The sequence below is a fragment of the Platichthys flesus genome, chromosome 8 (genome assembly GCF_949316205.1).
Source record: "Platichthys flesus chromosome 8, fPlaFle2.1, whole genome shotgun sequence".
Lineage (NCBI taxonomy): Eukaryota > Metazoa > Chordata > Actinopteri > Pleuronectiformes > Pleuronectidae > Platichthys > Platichthys flesus.
Window position 1 is genome coordinate 21,367,061 of NC_084952.1, and position 17,205 is coordinate 21,384,265.

The following is a 17,205-nucleotide window of genomic DNA, read 5'->3' on the forward strand; positions in this document are numbered from 1 at the left end:
ATAAAACCTTATAAAACCAAAGACTATGTTCGTATGAAATTATATCATTAAACAAGAGCAGAGTGGCGCAGCGGAAGCGTGCTGGGCCCATAACCCAGAGGTCGATGGATCGAAACCATCCTCTGCTAAAGGAATACTTTATCCACTCCATTGTTATCTGTTATGTTACCCTTGTCCTCGCCTTCTAAACGTTAACTCATCTCCTGCTGAAAGTGACTTGCTTTGGCTTTTGAAGTTGAAAATGTGACAGAATAGACCCAACAGTTGAAGCCCTTAACTTGGCTGATAGTTTTGTGGTCTAATGATCTTGAGTAAAGCTCTATACTCCCATAGGGTATGTGTTTGAAGTTTTTCGAATGTTCTTCCATGTGTGTCTTCGATTTGATTGTCCAATTGTCGTCAAAGTGGACTTTTCATCGAAACGACTCAACATTTTTTGGGTTAAGTCATGTTTAATGGTAGTGTGGCCGAGTGGTCTAAGGCGCTGGATTTAGGCTCCAGTCTCTCAGGAGGCGTGGGTTCAAATCCCACCACTGCCAATTGACTGGTATTTGCATGTGTTGGCTACTTGTAGTACTTTCTACTGTACTACAAAAGCCAGTAGCATATGGGGTATCCAATGAGGTGTACATGAGGACATTTTCTTTTTCTCCCGTCTGGTTTTCAAACGAGGTAAGAGTTAAGATGTGCACCTTCAGACTGGAGCACATGACTTCACATTTACCAATAACTTCCTTCAAGTCCTGTCGATTAAGCTGCTGATAGAACCTTATAAAACCAAAGACTATGTTCGTATGAAATTATATCATTAAACAAGAGCAGAGTGGCGCAGCGGAAGCGTGCTGGGCCCATAACCCAGAGGTCGATGGATTGAAACCATCCTCTGCTAAAAGATTCCTTTATCTGTTATGTTACCCTTGTCCTCGCCTTCTAAACATTAACTCATCTCCTGCTGAAAGTGACTTGCTTTGGCTTTGAAGTTGAAAACGTGACAGAATAGAACCAACAGTTGAAGCCCCTAACTTGGCTGTTAGTTTTGTGGTCTTTTGATCTCGAGTAAAGCTCTATACTCCCACAGGGTATGTGTTTGAAATTTCGAATGTTCTTTCGTGTGTCTTCGATTTGATTGTCCAATTGTCATCAAAGTGTCATTTACATCTAAATCCCTCCTGTCTGTTTGGTTAAATCTAGTTTCCAACGGTAGTGTGGCCGAGTGGTCAAAGGCGCTGGATTAAGGCTCCAGTCTCTCAGGAGGCGTGGGTTCAAATGCCACCACTGCCAATTGACTGGTATTTGCATGTGTTAGGTACTTACAGTACTTTCTACTGTACTGCAAAAGCCAGCTGAGCTTTGTAGCATATGGGATATCCAATGAGGATACGAACATAGTCTTTGGTTTTATAAGATAGTCTTTGGTATTGGTAAATGTGAAGTCATGTGCTCCAGTCTGAAGGTGCACATCTTAACTCTTATCTCGTTTAAAACCAGATAAACGATAAACCTCATGTAATGAGGTGTACAGGAGGACATTTTCTTTTTCTCCCGTCTGGTTTTAAACAAGATAAGAGTTAAGATGTGCACCTTCAGACTGGAGCACATGACTTCACATTTACCAATAACTTCCTTCAAGTCCTGTCAATTTAACTGCTGATAAAACCTTATAAAACCAAAGACTATGTTCGTATGAAATTATATCGTTAAACAAGAGCAGAGTGGCGCAGCGGAAGCGTGCTGGGCCCATATTCCAGAGGTCGATGGATGGACACCATCCTCTGCTAAAGGAATACTTTATCCACTCCATTGTTATGTTGCCCTTGTCCTCGCCTTCTAAACGTTAACTCACGTCCTGCTGAAAGTGACTTTCTTCGGCTTTTGAAGTTGAAAACGTGACAGAATAGACCCAACAGTTGAAGCCCTTAACTTGGCTGATAGTTTTGTGGTCTATTGATCTTGAGTAAAGCTCTATACTCCCATAGGGTATGTGTTTGAAGTTTTGAATGTTCTTCCATGTGTGTCTTCGATTTGATTGTCCAATTGTCGTCAAAGTGGACTTTTCATTGAAACGACTCAAAATTTTTTGGGTTAAGTCATGGTTAACGGTAGTGTGGCCGAGTGGTCTAAGGCGCTGGATTTAGGCTCCAGGCTCTCAGAAGGCGTGGGTTCAAATCCCACCACTGCCAATTAACTGGTATTTGCATGTGTTGGCTACTTGTAGTACTTTCTACTGTACTGCAAAAGCCAGCTGAGCTTTGTAGCATATGGGATATCCAATGAGGTGTACAGGAGGACATTTTCTTTTTCTCCCGTCTGGTTTTCAAACGAGGTAAGAGTTAAGATGTGCACCTTCAGACTGGAGCACATAACTTCACATTTACCAATAACTTCCTTCAAGTCCTTTCGATTTACCTGCTGATAAAACCTTATAAAACCAAAGACTATGTTCGTATGAAATTATATCATTAAAAAAGAGCAGAGTGGCGCAGCGGAAGCGTGCTGGGCCCATAACCCAGAGGTCGATGGATCGAAACCATCCTCTGCTAAAAGATTCCTTTATCTGTTATGTTACCCTTGTCCTCGCCTTCTAAACATTAACTCATCTCCTGCTGAAAGTGACTTGCTTTGGCTTTGAAGTTGAAAACGTGACAGAATAGAACCAACAGTTGAAGCCCCTAACTTGGCTGTTAGTTTTGTGGTCTTTTGATCTCGAGTAAAGCTCTATACTCCCACAGGGTATGTGTTTGAAATTTCGAATGTTCTTTCGTGTGTCTTCGATTTGATTGTCCAATTGTCATCAAAGTGGACTTTTCATCGAAACGGCTCAACATTTTTTGGGTTAAGTCATGTTTAATGGTAGTGTGGCCGAGTGGTCTAAGGCGTTGGATTTAGGCTCCAGTCTCTCAGGAGGCGTGGGTTCAAATCCCACCACTGCCAATTGACTGGTATTTGCATGTGTTGGCTACTTGTAGTACTTTCTACTGTACTGCAAAAGCCAGTAGCATATGGGGTATCCAATGAGGTGTACATGAGGACATTTTCTTTTTCTCCCGTCTGGTTTTCAAACGAGGTAAGAGTTAAGATGTGCACCTTCAGACTGGAGCACATGACTTCACATTAACCAATAACTTCCTTCAAGTCCTGTCGATTAAGCTGCTGATAAAACCTTATAAAACCAAAGACTATGTTCGTATGAAATTATATCATTAAACAAGAGCAGAGTGGCGCAGCGGAAGCGTGCTGGGCCCATAACCCAGAGGTCGATGGATCGAAACCATCCTCTGCTAAAAGATTCCTTTATCTGTTATGTAACCTTGTCCTCGCCTTCTAAACATTAACTCATCTCCTGCTGAAAGTGACTTGCTTTGGCTTTGAAGTTGAAAACGTGACAGAATATAACCAACAGTTGAAGCCCCTAACTTGGCTGTTAGTTTTGTGGTCTTTTGATCTCGAGTAAAGCTCTATAGTCCCACAGGGTATGTGTTTGAAATTTCGAATGTTCTTTCATGTGTGTCTTTGATTTGATTGTCCAATTGTCATCAAAGTGTCATTTACATCTAAACCCCTCCTGTCTGTTTGGTTAAATCTAGTTTCCAACGGTAGTGTGGCCGAGTGGTCAAAGGCGCTGGATTAAGGCTCCAGTCTCTCAGGAGGCGTGGGTTCAAATCCCACCACTGCCAGTAGACTATCAGTTGAATGTATTGGCTACTTGCACATTATCTACTATAAGAAGCTCTCTTGTTGTTCAAAACTGCAACAGCCACCCGAGCTTTGAAGCAAAGTGGACTTTTCATCGAAACGACTCAAGATTTTTTGGGTTAAGTCATGTTTAATGGTTGTGTGGCCGAGTGGTCTAAGGCGCTGGATTTAGGCTCTAGTCTCTCAGGAGGCTTGGGTTCAAATCCCACCACTGCCAATTGACTGTTATTTGCATGTGTTGGCTACTTGTAGTACTTTCTACTGTACTGCAAAAGCCAGCTGAGCTTTGCAGCATATGAGTTGTACATGAGGACATTTTCTTTTTCTCCCGTCTGGTTTTCAAACGAGGTAAGAGTTAAGATGTGCACCTTCAGACTGGAGCACATGACTTCACATTTACCAATAACTTCCTTCAAGTCCTGTCGATTAAGCTGCTGATAAAACCTTATAAAACCAAAGACTATGTTCGTGTGAAATTATATCAATAAACAAAAGCAGAGTGGCGCAGCGGAAGCGTGCTGGGCCCAGAATCCAGAGGTCGATGGATTGAAACCATCCTCTGCTAAAAGATTCCTTTATCTGTTATGTTACCCTTGTCCTCGCCTTCTAAACATTAACTCATCTCCTGCTGTAAGTGACTTGCTTTGGCTTTGAAGTTGAAAACGTGACAGAATAGAACCAACAGTTGAAGCCCCTAACTCGGCTGTTAGTTTTGTGGTCTTTTGATCTTGAGTAAAGCTCTATACTCCCACAGGGTATGTGTTTGAAATTTCGAATGTTCTTTCATGTTTGTCTTCGATTTGATTGTCCAATTGTCATCAAAGTGTCATTTACATCTAAACCCCTCCTGTCTGTTTGGTTAAATCTAGTTTCCAACGGTAGTGTGGCCGAGTGGTCAAAGGCGCTGGATTAAGGCTCCGGTCTCTCAGGAGGCGTGGGTTCAAATCCCACCACTGCCAGTAGACTATCAGTTGAATGTATTGGCTACTTGCACATTATCTACTGTAAGAAGCTCTCTTGTTGTTCAAAACTGCAAATGCCACCCGAGCTTTGAAGCAAAGTGGACTTTTCATCGAAACGACTCAAGATTTTTTGGGTTAAGTCATGTTTAATGGTAGTGTGGCCGAGTGGTCTAAGGCGCTGGATTTAGGCTCTAGTCTCTCAGGAGGCGTGGGTTCAAATCCCACCACTGCCAATTGACTGGTATTTGCATGTGTTGGCTACTTGTAGTACTTTCTACTGTACTGCAAAAGCCAGCTGAGCTTTGTAGCATATGAGGTGTACATGAGGACATTTTCTTTTTCTCCCGTCTGGTTTTAAACGAGATAAGAGTTAAGATGTGCACCTTCAGACTGGAGCACATGACTTCACATTTACCAATAACTTCCTTCAAGTCCTGTCGATTAAGCTGCTGATAAAACCTTATAAAACCAAAGACTATGTTCGTATGAAATTATATCATTAAACAAGAGCAGAGTGGCGCAGCGGAAGCGTGCTGGGCCCATAACCCAGAGGTCGATGGATCGAAACCATCCTCTGCTAAAAGATTCCTTTATCTGTTATGTTACCCTTGTCCTCGCCTTCTAAACATTAACTCATCTCCTGCTGAAAGTGACTTGCTTTGGCTTTGAAGTTGAAAACGTGACAGAATAGAACCAACAGTTGAAGCCCCTAACTTGGCTGTTAGTTTTGTGGTCTTTTGATATCGAGTAAAGCTCTATACTCCCACAGGGTATGTGTTTGAAATTTCGAATGGACTTTCATGTGTGTCTTCGATTTGATTGTCCAATTGTCATCAAAGTGTCATTTACATCTAAACCCCTCCTGTCTGTTTGGTTAAATCTAGTTTCCAACGGTAGTGTGGCCGAGTGGTCAAAGACGCTGGATTAAGGCTCCAGTCTCTCAGGAGGCGTGGGTTCAAATCCTACCACTGCCAGTAGACTATCAGTTGAATTTATTGTCTACTTGCAGCTTATCTACTATAAGAAGCTCTCTTGTTGTTCAAAACTGCAACAGCCACCCGAGCTTTGAAGCACATGGGATATCCAATGAGGTGTACAGGAGGACATTTTCTTTTTCTCCCGTCTGGTTTTCAAACGAGGTAAGAGTTAAGATGTGCATCTTCAGACTGGAGCACATAACTTCACATTTACCAATAACTTCCTTCAAGTCCTTTCGATTTACCTGCTGATAAAACCTTATAAAACCAAAGACTATGTTCGTATGAAATTATATCATTAAACAAGAGCAGAGTGGCGCAGCGGAAGCGTGCTGGGCCCATAACCCAGAGGTCGATGGATCGAAACCATCCTCTGCTAAAGGAATACTTTATCCACTCCATTGTTATCTGTTATGTTACCCTTGTCCTCACCTTCTAAACGTTAACTCATCTCCTGCTGAAAGTGACTTGCTTTGGCTTTTGAAGTTGAAAACGTGACAGAATAGAACCAACAGTTGAAGCCCTTAACTTGGCTGATAGTTTTGTGGTCTAATGATCTTGAGTAAAGCTCTATACTCCCATAGGGTATGTGTTTGAAGTTTCGAATGTTCTTCCATGTGTGTCTTCGATTTGATTGTCCAATTGTCGTCAAAGTGGACTTTTCATCGAAACGACTCAACATTTTTTGGGTTAAGTCATGTTTAATGGTAGTGTGGCTGAGTGGTCTAAGGCGCTGAATTTAGGCTCCAGTCTCTCAGGAGGTGTGGGTTCAAATCCCACGCCTCCTGACTGGTATTTGCATGTGTTAGGTACTTATAGTACTTTCTACTGTACTGCAAAAGCCAGCTGAGCTTTGTAGCATATGGGATATCCAATGAGGTGTACAGGAGGACATTTTCTTTTTCTCCCGTCTGGTTTTAAACATGATAAGAGTTAAGATGTGCACCTTCAGACTGGAGCACATAACTTCACATTTACCAATAACTTCCTTCAAGTCCTTTCGATTTACCTGCTGATAAAACCTTATAAAACCAAAGACTATGTTCGTATGAAATTATATCATTAAACAAGAGCAGAGTGGCGCAGAGGAAGCGTGCTGGGCCCATAACCCAGAGGTCGATGGATCGAAACCATCCTCTGCTAAAGGAATACTTTATCCACTCCATTGTTATGTTGCCCTTGTCCTCGCCTTCTAAACGTTAACTCACGTCCTGCTGAAAGTGACTTTCTTCGGCTTTTGAAGTTGAAAACGTGACAGAATAGACCCAACAGTTGAAGCCCTTAACTTGGCTGATAGTTTTGTGGTCTAATGATCTTGAGTAAAGCTCTATACTCCCATAGGGTATGTGTTTGAAGTTTCGAATGTTCTTCCATGTGTGTCTTCGATTTGATTGTCCAATTGTCGTCAAAGTGGACTTTTCATTGAAACGACTCAAGATTTTTTGGGTTAAGTCATGTTTAATGGTAGTGTGGCCGAGTGGTCTAAGGCGCTGGATTTAGGCTCTAGTCTCTCAGGAGGCGTGGGTTCAAATCCCACCACTGCCAATTGACTGGTATTTGCATGTGTTGGCTACTTGTAGTGCTTTCTTCTGTACTGCAAAAGCCAGTAGCATATGGGGTATCCAATGAGGTGTACATGAGGACATTTTCTTTTTCTCCCGTCTGGTTTTCAAACGAGGTAAGAGTTAAGATGTGCACCTTCAGACTGGAGCACATGACTTCACATTTACCAATAACTTCCTTCAAGTCCTGTCGATTAAGCTGCTGATAAAACCTTATAAAACCAAAGACTATGTTCGTATGAAGTTATATCAATAAACAAAAGCAGAGTGGCGCAGCGGAAGCGTGTTGGGCCCAGAACCCAGAGGTCGATGGATCGAAACCATCCTCTGCTAAAAGATTCCTTTATCTGTTATGTTACCCTTGTCCTCGCCTTCTAAACATTAACTCATCTCCTGCTGAAAGTGACTTGCTTTGGCTTTGAAGTTGAAAACGTGACAGAATAGAACCAACAGTTGAAGCCCCTAACTTGGCTGTTATTTTTGTGGTCTTTTGATCTCGAGTAAAGCTCTATACTCCCACAGGGTATGTGTTTGAAATTTCGAATGTTCTTTCATGTGTGTCTTCGATTTGATTGTCCAATTGTCGTCAAAGTGGACTTTTCATCGAAACGACTCAACATTTTTTGGGTTAAGTCATGTTTAATGGTAGTGTGGCCGAGTGGTCTAAGGCGCTGGATTTAGGCTCCAGTCTCTCAGGAGGCGTGGGTTCAAATCCCACCACTGCCAATTGACTGGTATTTGCATGTGTTGGCTTCTTCTAGTACTTTCTACTGTACTGCAAAAGCCAGTAGCATATGGGGTATCCAATGAGGTGTACATGAGGACATTTTCTTTTTCTCCCGTCTGGTTTTCAAACGAGGTAAGAGTTAAGATGTGCACCTTCAGACTGGAGCACATGACTTCACATTTACCAATAACTTCCTTCAAGTCCTGTCGATTAAGCTGCTGATAAAACCTTATAAAACAAAAGACTATGTTCGTATGAAATTATATCATTAAACAAGAGCAGAGTGGCGCAGCGGAAGCGTGCTGGGCCCATAACCCAGAGGTCGATGGATCGAAACCATCCTCTGCTAAAAGATTCCTTTATCTGTTATGTTACCCTTGTCCTCGCCTTCTAAACATTAACTCATCTCCTGCTGAAAGTGACTTGCTTTGGCTTTGAAGTTGAAAACGTGACAGAATAGAACCAACAGTTGAAGCCCCTAACTTGGCTGTTATTTTTGTGGTCTTTTGATCTCGAGTAAAGCTCTATACTCCCACTGGGTATGTGTTTGAAATTTCGAATGTTCTTTCATGTGTGTCTTCGATTTGATTGTCCAATTGTCATCAAAGTGTCATTTACATCTAAACCCCTCCTGTCTGTTTGGTTAAATCTAGTTTCCAACGGTAGTGTGGCCGAGTGGTCAAAGGCGCTGGATTAAGGCTCCAGTCTCTCAGGAGGCGTGGGTTCAAATCACACCACTGCCAGTAGACTATCAGTTGAATGTATTGGCTACTTGCACATTATCTACTATAAGAAGCTCTCTTGTTGTTCAAAACTGCAACAGCCACCCGAGCTTTGAAGCACATGGGATATCCAATGAGGTGTACAGGAGGACATTTTCCTTTTCTCCCGTCTGGTTTTAAACGAGATAAGAGTTAAGATGTGCACCTTCAGACTGGAGCACATGACTTCACATTTACCAATAACTTCCTTCAAGTCCTGTCGATTAAGCTGATGATAAAACCTTATAAAACCAAAGACCATGTTCGTATGAAATTATATCATTAAACCAGAGCAGAGTGGCGCAGCGGAAGCGTGCTGGGCTCATAACCCAGAGGTCGATGGATCGAAACCATCCTCTGCCAAAGGAATACTTTATCCCCTCCATTGTTATTTGTTATGTTACCCTTGTCCTCGCCTTCTAAACTTTAACTCATCTCCTGCTGAAAGTGACTTGCTTTGGCTTTTGAAGTTGAAAACGTGACAGAATAGACCCAACAGTTGAAGCCCTTAACTTGGCTGATAGTTTTGTGGTCTAATGATCTTGAGTAAAGCTCTATACTCCCATAGGGTATGTGTTTGAAGTTTCGAATGTTCTTCAATGTGTGTCTTCGATTTGATTGTCCAATTGTCGTCAAAGTGGACTTTTCATCGAAACCCCTCCTGTCTGTTTGGTTAAATCTAGTTTCCAACAGTAGTGTGGCCGAGTGGTCAAAGGTGCTGGATTAAGGCTCCAGTCTCTCAGGAGGCGTGGGTTCAAATCCCACCACTGCCAGTAGACTATCAGTTGAATTTATTGGCTACTTGCAGCTTATCTACTATAAGAAGCTCTCTTGTTGTTCAAAACTGCAACAGCCACCCGAGCTTTGAAGCACATGGGATATCCAATGAGGTGTACAGGAGGACATTTTCTTTTTCTCCCGTCTGGTTTTCAAACGAGGTAAGAGTTAAGATGTGCACCTTCAGACTGGAGCACATAACTTCACATTTACCAATAACTTCCTTCAAGTCCTTTCGATTTACCTGCTGATAAAACCTTATAAAACCAAAGACTATGTTCGTATGAAATTATATCATTAAACAAGAGCAGAGTGGCGCAGAGGAAGCGTGCTGGGCCCATAACCCAGAGGTCGATGGATCGAAACCATCCTCTGCTAAAGGAATACTTTATCCACTCCATTGTTATCTGTTATGTTACCCTTGTCCTCGCCTTCTTAACGTTAACTCATCTCCTGCTGAAAGTGACTTGCTTTGGCTTTTGAAGTTGAAAACGTGACAGAATAGACCCAACAGTTGAATCCCTTAACTTGGCTGATAGTTTTGTGGTCTAATGATCTTGAGTAAAGCTCTATACTCCCATAGGGTATGTGTTTGAAGTTTTGAATGTTCTTCCATGTGTGTCTTCGATTTGATTGTCCAATTGTCGTCAAAGTGGACTTTTCATCGAAACGACTCAACATTTTTTGGGTTAAGTCATGTTTAATGGTAGTGTGGCTGAGTGGTCTAAGGCGCTGGATTTAGGCTCCAGTCTCTCAGGAGGCGTGGGTTCAAATCCCACCACTGCCAATTGACTGGTATTTGCATGTGTTGGCTTCTTCTAGTACTTTCTACTGTACTGCAAAAGCCAGTAGCATATGGGGTATCCAATGAGGTGTACATGAGGACATTTTCTTTTTCTCCCGTCTGGTTTTCAAACGAGGTAAGAGTTAAGATGTGCACCTTCAGACTGGAGCACATGACTTCACATTTACCAATAACTTCCTTCAAGTCCTGTCGATTAAGCTGCTGATAAAACCTTATAAAACCAAAGACTATGTTCGTATGAAATTATATCATTAAACAAGAGCAGAGTGGCGCAGCGGAAGCGTGCTGGGCCCATAACCCAGAGGTCGATGGATCGAAACCATCCTCTGCTAAAAGATTCCTTTATCTGTTATGTTACCCTTGTCCTCGCCTTCTAAACATTAACTCATCTCCTGCTGAAAGTGACTTGCTTTGGCTTTGAAGTTGAAAACGTGACAGAATAGACCCAACAGTTGAAGCCCTTAACTTGGCTGATAGTTTTGTGGTCTTTTGATCTCGAGTAAAGCTCTATACTCCCACAGGGTATGTGTTTGAAGTTTCGAATGTTTTTCCATGTGTGTCTTCGATTTGATTCTCCAATTGTCATCAAAGTGTCATTTACATCTAAACTCCTCCTGTCTGTTTGGTTAAATCTAGTTTCCAACGGTAGTGTGGCCGAGTGGTCAAAGGTGCTGGATTAAGGCTCCAGTCTCTCAGGAGGCGTGGGTTCAAATCCCACCACTGCCAGTAGACTATCAGTTGGATTTATTGGCTACTTGCAGCTTATCTACTATAAGAAGCTCTCTTGTTGTTCAAAACTGCAACAGCCACCCGAGCTTTGAGGCACATGGGATATCCAATGAGGTGTACAGGAGGACATTTTCTTTTTCTCCCGTCTGGTTTTCAAACAAGATAAGAGTTAAGATGTGCACCTTCAGACTGGAGCACATAACTTCACATTTACCAATAACTTCCTTCAAGTCCTTTCGATTTACCTGCTGATAAAACCTTATAAAACCAAAGACTATGTTCGTATGAAATTATATCATTAAACAAGAGCAGAGTGGCGCAGAGGAAGCGTGCTGGGCCCATAACCCAGAGGTCGATGGATCGAAACCATCCTCTGCTAAAGGAATACTTTATCCACTCCATTGTTATCTGTTATGTTACCCTTGTCCTCGCCTTCTAAACGTTAACTCATCTCCTGCTGAAAGTGACTTGCTTTGGCTTTTGAAGTTGAAAATGTGACAGAATAGACCCAACAGTTGAAGCCCTACCTCTCCTTGAACCGTCACCTTATCGTGGTGGAGAGGTTTGCGTGTCCCCGTGAACCTGAGGGCTGTGTTGTCTGGAGCCTTGTGCTCCTGGTAGGGTCTCCCATGGCAGAGTGGTCTCAGGTGAGGGGCCAGACTAAGAATGGTTCAAAACCCTCAATGAATATCGACGAAAGAGGAGATGGGACCCAGCCCGGAGGAAGCCCGGGGCCCCCGTCTGGAGCTAGGCCCAGACGGAGGGCTCGATGGCGAGCGTCTGGTGGCCGGGTTTGCCACGGAGCCCGGTCGGGCATAGCCCGAACAAACTACGTGGCACCCCCCCTCTTTTCATCTCATGGGCCCACCACCTGTGGGAAGACCCGTTGGGGTCGGGTGCGCAGCCACATGGGTGGCAGCGAAGGTAGGGGGTCTCGACGGACCAGACCCGGGCGGCAGAAGCTGGCTCTGGGGACGTGGAACGTCACCTCGCTGTGGGGAAAGGAACCGGAGCTTGTGAGGGAGGTGGAGCGCTATCAGTTAGATCTGGTGGGGCTTACCTCCACGCACAGTCTCAGCTCTGGTACCATACTCCTGGATAAGGGTTGGACTTTATTCTTCTCCGGAGTTGCCAAGGGCGTGAGGCGTCGGGCGGGTGTGGGGATACTCATAAATCCCCGGCTGAGCGCCGCGGTGTTGGAGTTTACCCAGGTAGACGAGAGGGTCGCCTCCCTGCGCCTAAGGGTTGTAGGGGGGAAAACTCTGACTGTTGTTTGTGCGTATGCACCAAACAGCAGTTCAGAGTACTCAGCCTTCTTGGAGACCCTGAATGGAGTCCTGTATGGGGCTCCAGTAGGGGACTCCGTAGTTCTGCTGGGTGACTTCAACGCCCACGTGGGCAACGATGGAGACACCTGGAGAGGCGTGGTGGGGAGGAACGGCCTCCCTGATCTGAACCCGAGCGGTCGTTTGTTATTGGACTTCTGTGCTAGCCATGGATTGTCCATAACAAACACCATGTTCGAACATAAGGGTGCTCATAAGTGTACCTGGTACCAGAGTACCCTAGGCCGAAGATCAATGATCGATTTTGTGATTGTGTCATCTGATCTGAGGCCGCATGTTTTGGACACTCGGGTAAAGAGAGGGGCGGAACTGTCAACCGACCACCATCTGGTTGTGAGTTGGATCAGGGAGTGGGGGAAATTTCCGGATAGACCTGGTAAGCCCAAACGAGTAGTGCGGGTGAACTGGGAACGTCTGGAGGAGGCCCCCGTCCTAGGTATCTTCAACTCACACCTCCGGCGGAGTTTTTCTGGCATTCCTGTGGAGGTTGGGGGCATTGAGCCGGAGTGGGCGGTGTTCAAAGCCTCCATTGCTGAAGCTGCGGCGGCTAGCTGTGGCCTCAGGGTCTTAGGCTCCTCAAGGGGCGGTAACCCTCGGACACCGTGGTGGACACCGGTGGTCAGGGAAGCCGTCCGATTGAAGAAGGAGGCCTTCCGGGATATGATATCCTGGAGGACTCCTGACTCGGTTGCAGGGTACCGACAGGCCCGAAGGGCTGCAGCTGCTGCCGTGTCGGAGGCTAAGCAGCGGGTGTGGGAGAAGTTCGGAGAGGTCATGGAGAAGGACTTTCGGTCGGCACCAAAGTGTTTCTGGAAGACTATCCGGCACCTCAGGAGGGGGAAACAAGAAACCATCCAAGCTGTGTACAGTAAGGATGGGACTCTGTTGACCTCAACTGAGGAGGTTGTCGGACGTTGGAAGGAACACTTTGAGGAACTCCTGAATCCGAATAACACGCCCTCTATGTTGGAGGCAGAGCTCGATGTTGATGGTGTTTCATCGTCAATTTCCCTGGTGGAGGTCACTGAGGTGGTCAAACATCTCCGCAGTGGCAAGGCCCCAGGGATTGATGAGATCCGGCCAGAAATGCTAAAGGCTCTGGGTGTTGAGGGGCTGTCATGGTTGACACGCCTATTCAACATCGCGTGGGAGTCGGGTACAGTGCCAAAGGAGTGGCAAACTGGGGTGGTGGTTCCCCTGTTCAAAAAGGGGGACCAGAGAGTGTGTGCCAATTACCGGGGCATCACACTTCTCAGCCTCCCTGGTAAGGTCTACTCCAAGGTGCTGGAAAGGAGGGTTCGGCCGATCGTCGAACCTCAGATTGAAGAGGAACAATGCGGTTTTCGCCCCGGACGTGGAACTACAGACCAGCTCTTCACTCTCGCAAGGATCCTGGAGGGGGCCTGGGAGTATGCCCATCCGGTCTACATGTGTTTTGTGGATCTGGAGAAGGCGTATGACCGGGTCCCCCGGGAGAATCTGTGGGAGGTGTTGCGGGAGTATGGGGTAAGGGGGTCTATCCTCAGGGCCATCCAATCCCTGTACTCCCAAAGCGAGAGCTGTGTTCGCGTCCTCGGCAGCCAGTCAGTTTCGTTCTCAGTGGATGCTGGTCTCCGCCAGGGCTGCGCCTTGTCACCAATCCTGTTTGTGATATACATGGACAGGATATCGAGGCGTAGTCGGGGTGGGGAGGGGTTGCAGTTCGGTGGTCTGAGGATCTCGTCACTGCTTTTTGCAGATGACGTGGTCCTCATTGGATCATCGGCCTGTGACCTTCAGCACTCACTGGATCGGCTGGTGGCCGAGTGTGAAGCGGCTGGGATGAGGATCAGCACCTCTAAATCTGAGGCCATGACTCTTAGCAGGAAACCGATGGATTGCTTACTCCGGGTAGGAAATGAGTCCTTAGCCCAAGTGAAGGAGTTCAAGTACCTTGGGGTCTTGTTCGCGAGTGAGGGTACTATGGAGCGTGAGATTGGCCGGAGAATCGGAGCAGCGGGGGCGGTATTGCGTTCGCTTTACCGCACCGTTGTAACGAAAAGAGAGCTGAGCCGCAAGGCAAAGCTCTCGATCTACCGGTCGATCTTCGTTCCTATCCTCACCTATGGTCATGAGGGCTGGGTGATGACCGAAAGGACGAGATCACGGGTACAAGCGGCCGAGATGAGTTTTCTCAGAAGGGTGGCTGGCGTCTCCCTTAGGGATAGGGTGAGAAGCTCAGCCATCCGTGAGGAACTCGGATTAGAGCTGCTGCTCCTTCACTTAGAAAGGAGTCAGCTGAGGTGGTTCGGGCATCTGGTAAGGATGCCCACTGGGCGCCTTGGGAGGTGTTTCAGGCACGTCCAGTGGGGAGGAGATCTCGGGGAAGACCCAGGACTAGGTGGAGAGATTATATCTCAACACTGGCCTGGGAACGCCTCGGGATCCCCCCGTCAGAGTTGGTCAATGTGGCCCGGGAAAGGGAAGTCTGGGGCCCCCTGCTTGAGCTGCTCCCCCCGCGACCCGACCCCGGATAAGCGGATGAAAATGAGATGAGATGAGTTGAAGCCCTTAACTTGGCTGATAGTTTTGTGGTCTTTTGATCTCGAGTAAAGCTCTATACTCCCATAGGGTATGTGTTTGAAGTTTCGAATGTTCTTCCATGTGTGTCTTCGATTTGATTGTCCAATTGTCGTCAAAGTGGACTTTTCATCGAAACGACTCAACATTTTTTGGGTTAAGTCATATTTAATGGTAGCGTGGCCGAGTGGTCTAAGGCGCTGGATTTAGGCTCCAGTCTCTCAGGAGTCGTGGGTTCAAATCCCACCACTGCCAATTGACTGGTATTTGCATGTGTTGGCTTCTTCTAGTACTTTCTACTGTACTGCAAAAGCCAGTAGCATATGGGGTATCCAATGAGGTGTACATGAGGACATTTTCTTTTTCTCCCGTCTGGTTTTCAAACGAGGTAAGAGTTAAGATGTGCACCTTCAGACTGGAGCACATGACTTCACATTTACCAATAACTTCCTTCAAGTCCTGTCGATTAAGCTGCTGATAAAACCTTATAAAACCAAAGACTATGTTCGTATGAAATTATATCATTAAACAAGAGCAGAGTGGCGCAGCGGAAGCGTGCTGGGCCCATAACCCAGAGGTCGATGGATCGAAACCATCCTCTGCTAAAGGAATACTTTATCCACTCCATTGTTATCTGTTATGTTACCCTTGTCCTCGCCTTCTAAACGTTAACTCATCTCCTGCTGAAAGTGACTTGCTTTGGCTTTTGAAGTTGAAAACGTGACAGAATAGACCCAACAGTTGAAGCCCTTAACTTGGCTGATAGTTTTGTGGTCTAATGATCTTGAGTAAAGCTCTATACTCCCATAGGGTATGTGTTTGAAGTTTCGAATGATCTTCCATGTGTGTCTTCGATTTGATTGTCCAATTGTCGTCAAAGTGGACTTTTCATCGAAACGACTCAACATTTTTTGGGTTAAGTCATGTTTAATGGTAGTGTGGCCGAGTGGTCTAAGGCGCTGAATTTAGGCTCCAGTCTCTCAGGAGGCGTGGGTTCAAATCCCACCACTGCCAATTGACTGGTATTTGCATGTGTTAGGTACTTATAGTACTTTCTACTGTACTGCAAAAGCCAGCTGAGCTTTGTAGCATATGGGATATCCAATGAGGTGTACAGGAGGACATTTTCTTTTTCTCCCGTCTGGTTTTAAACAAGATAAGAGTTAAGATGTGCACCTTCAGACTGGAGCACATGACTTCACATTTACCAATAACTTCCTTCAAGTCCTGTCAATTTAACTGCTGATAAAACCTTATAAAACCAAAGACTATGTTCGTATGAAATTATATCATTAAACAAGAGCAGAGTGGCGCAGCGGAAGCGTGCTGGGCCCATAACCCAGAGGTCGATGGATCGAAACCATCCTCTGCTAAAGGAATACTTTATCCACTCCATTGTTATCTGTTACGTTACCCTTGTCCTCGCCTTCTAAACGTTAACTCATCTCCTGCTGAAAGTGACTTGCTTTGGCTTTTGAAGTTTAAAATGTGACAGAATAGACCCAACAGTTGAAGCCCTTAACTTGGCTGATAGTTTTGTGGTCTTTTGATCTCGAGTAAAGCTCTATACTCCCACAGGGTATGTGTTTGAAGTTTCGAATGTTCTTCCATGTGTGTCTTTGATTTGATTGTCCAATTGTCATCAAAGTGTCATTTACATCTAAACCCCTCCTGTCTGTTTGGTTAAATCTACTTTCCAACGTTAGTGTGGCCGAGTGTTCAAAGGTGCTGGATTAAGGCTCCAGTCTCTCAGGAGGCGTGGGTTCAAATCCCACCACTATCAGTTGAATGTATTGGCTACTTGCACATTATCTACTATAAGAAGCTCTCTTGTTGTTCAAAACTGCAACAGCCACCCGTGCTTTGAAGCACATGGGATATCCAATGAGGTGTACAGGAGGACATTTTCTTTTTCTCCCGTCTGGTTTTCAAACGAGGTAAGAGTTAAGATGTGCACCTTCAGACTGGAGCACATAACTTCACATTTACCAATAACTTCCTTCAAGTCCTTTCGATTTACCTGCTGATAAAACCTTATAAAACCAAAGACTATGTTCGTATGAAATTATATCATTAAAAAAGAGCAGAGTGGCGCAGCGGAAGCGTGCTGGGCCCATAACCCAGAGGTCGATGGATCGAAACCATCCTCTGCTAAAAGATTCCTTTATCTGTTATGTTACCCTTGTCCTCGCCTTCTAAACATTAACTCATCTCCTGCTGAAAGTGACTTGCTTTGGCTTTGAAGTTGAAAACGTGACAGAATAGAACCAACAGTTGAAGCCCCTAACTTGGCTGTTAGTTTTGTGG

The 17,205-nt window shown here is 45.2% G+C and overlaps 25 non-coding genes across 25 annotated transcripts; all 25 read left to right on the forward strand.

The window, feature by feature from the left end:
* The first annotated feature begins 56 nt into the window (after nucleotides 1-56).
* trnam-cau (transfer RNA methionine (anticodon CAU)) lies at nucleotides 57-128 on the forward strand. The gene has a single exon. It is a non-coding gene; the product is annotated as a tRNA-Met (tRNA).
* A 329-nt stretch (nucleotides 129-457) lies between these two features.
* trnal-uag (transfer RNA leucine (anticodon UAG)) lies at nucleotides 458-539 on the forward strand. Its single transcript has one exon. It is a non-coding gene; the product is annotated as a tRNA-Leu (tRNA).
* Nucleotides 540-1,199: 660 nt separating this feature from the next.
* Nucleotides 1,200-1,281, forward strand: trnal-aag (transfer RNA leucine (anticodon AAG)). The gene has a single exon. It is a non-coding gene; the product is annotated as a tRNA-Leu (tRNA).
* An 817-nt stretch (nucleotides 1,282-2,098) lies between these two features.
* Nucleotides 2,099-2,180, forward strand: trnal-uag (transfer RNA leucine (anticodon UAG)). The gene has a single exon. It is a non-coding gene; the product is annotated as a tRNA-Leu (tRNA).
* A 288-nt stretch (nucleotides 2,181-2,468) lies between these two features.
* On the forward strand, nucleotides 2,469-2,540 carry trnam-cau (transfer RNA methionine (anticodon CAU)). The gene has a single exon. It is a non-coding gene; the product is annotated as a tRNA-Met (tRNA).
* Nucleotides 2,541-2,849: 309 nt separating this feature from the next.
* Nucleotides 2,850-2,931, forward strand: trnal-uag (transfer RNA leucine (anticodon UAG)). The gene has a single exon. It is a non-coding gene; the product is annotated as a tRNA-Leu (tRNA).
* Nucleotides 2,932-3,209: 278 nt separating this feature from the next.
* On the forward strand, nucleotides 3,210-3,281 carry trnam-cau (transfer RNA methionine (anticodon CAU)). Its single transcript has one exon. It is a non-coding gene; the product is annotated as a tRNA-Met (tRNA).
* Nucleotides 3,282-3,592: 311 nt separating this feature from the next.
* On the forward strand, nucleotides 3,593-3,674 carry trnal-aag (transfer RNA leucine (anticodon AAG)). The gene has a single exon. It is a non-coding gene; the product is annotated as a tRNA-Leu (tRNA).
* Nucleotides 3,675-4,570: 896 nt separating this feature from the next.
* Nucleotides 4,571-4,652, forward strand: trnal-aag (transfer RNA leucine (anticodon AAG)). Its single transcript has one exon. It is a non-coding gene; the product is annotated as a tRNA-Leu (tRNA).
* Nucleotides 4,653-4,806: 154 nt separating this feature from the next.
* trnal-uag (transfer RNA leucine (anticodon UAG)) lies at nucleotides 4,807-4,888 on the forward strand. Its single transcript has one exon. It is a non-coding gene; the product is annotated as a tRNA-Leu (tRNA).
* A 275-nt stretch (nucleotides 4,889-5,163) lies between these two features.
* trnam-cau (transfer RNA methionine (anticodon CAU)) lies at nucleotides 5,164-5,235 on the forward strand. Its single transcript has one exon. It is a non-coding gene; the product is annotated as a tRNA-Met (tRNA).
* A 704-nt stretch (nucleotides 5,236-5,939) lies between these two features.
* trnam-cau (transfer RNA methionine (anticodon CAU)) lies at nucleotides 5,940-6,011 on the forward strand. The gene has a single exon. It is a non-coding gene; the product is annotated as a tRNA-Met (tRNA).
* Nucleotides 6,012-7,095: 1,084 nt separating this feature from the next.
* trnal-uag (transfer RNA leucine (anticodon UAG)) lies at nucleotides 7,096-7,177 on the forward strand. The gene has a single exon. It is a non-coding gene; the product is annotated as a tRNA-Leu (tRNA).
* A 661-nt stretch (nucleotides 7,178-7,838) lies between these two features.
* On the forward strand, nucleotides 7,839-7,920 carry trnal-uag (transfer RNA leucine (anticodon UAG)). The gene has a single exon. It is a non-coding gene; the product is annotated as a tRNA-Leu (tRNA).
* Nucleotides 7,921-8,198: 278 nt separating this feature from the next.
* trnam-cau (transfer RNA methionine (anticodon CAU)) lies at nucleotides 8,199-8,270 on the forward strand. Its single transcript has one exon. It is a non-coding gene; the product is annotated as a tRNA-Met (tRNA).
* A 312-nt stretch (nucleotides 8,271-8,582) lies between these two features.
* Nucleotides 8,583-8,664, forward strand: trnal-aag (transfer RNA leucine (anticodon AAG)). Its single transcript has one exon. It is a non-coding gene; the product is annotated as a tRNA-Leu (tRNA).
* Nucleotides 8,665-8,973: 309 nt separating this feature from the next.
* trnam-cau (transfer RNA methionine (anticodon CAU)) lies at nucleotides 8,974-9,045 on the forward strand. The gene has a single exon. It is a non-coding gene; the product is annotated as a tRNA-Met (tRNA).
* Nucleotides 9,046-9,373: 328 nt separating this feature from the next.
* Nucleotides 9,374-9,455, forward strand: trnal-aag (transfer RNA leucine (anticodon AAG)). Its single transcript has one exon. It is a non-coding gene; the product is annotated as a tRNA-Leu (tRNA).
* Nucleotides 9,456-10,164: 709 nt separating this feature from the next.
* trnal-uag (transfer RNA leucine (anticodon UAG)) lies at nucleotides 10,165-10,246 on the forward strand. The gene has a single exon. It is a non-coding gene; the product is annotated as a tRNA-Leu (tRNA).
* A 278-nt stretch (nucleotides 10,247-10,524) lies between these two features.
* Nucleotides 10,525-10,596, forward strand: trnam-cau (transfer RNA methionine (anticodon CAU)). Its single transcript has one exon. It is a non-coding gene; the product is annotated as a tRNA-Met (tRNA).
* A 312-nt stretch (nucleotides 10,597-10,908) lies between these two features.
* Nucleotides 10,909-10,990, forward strand: trnal-aag (transfer RNA leucine (anticodon AAG)). The gene has a single exon. It is a non-coding gene; the product is annotated as a tRNA-Leu (tRNA).
* A 4,441-nt stretch (nucleotides 10,991-15,431) lies between these two features.
* On the forward strand, nucleotides 15,432-15,503 carry trnam-cau (transfer RNA methionine (anticodon CAU)). The gene has a single exon. It is a non-coding gene; the product is annotated as a tRNA-Met (tRNA).
* Nucleotides 15,504-15,830: 327 nt separating this feature from the next.
* On the forward strand, nucleotides 15,831-15,912 carry trnal-uag (transfer RNA leucine (anticodon UAG)). The gene has a single exon. It is a non-coding gene; the product is annotated as a tRNA-Leu (tRNA).
* A 287-nt stretch (nucleotides 15,913-16,199) lies between these two features.
* On the forward strand, nucleotides 16,200-16,271 carry trnam-cau (transfer RNA methionine (anticodon CAU)). Its single transcript has one exon. It is a non-coding gene; the product is annotated as a tRNA-Met (tRNA).
* A 709-nt stretch (nucleotides 16,272-16,980) lies between these two features.
* Nucleotides 16,981-17,052, forward strand: trnam-cau (transfer RNA methionine (anticodon CAU)). The gene has a single exon. It is a non-coding gene; the product is annotated as a tRNA-Met (tRNA).
* Nucleotides 17,053-17,205: the final 153 nt, after the last annotated feature.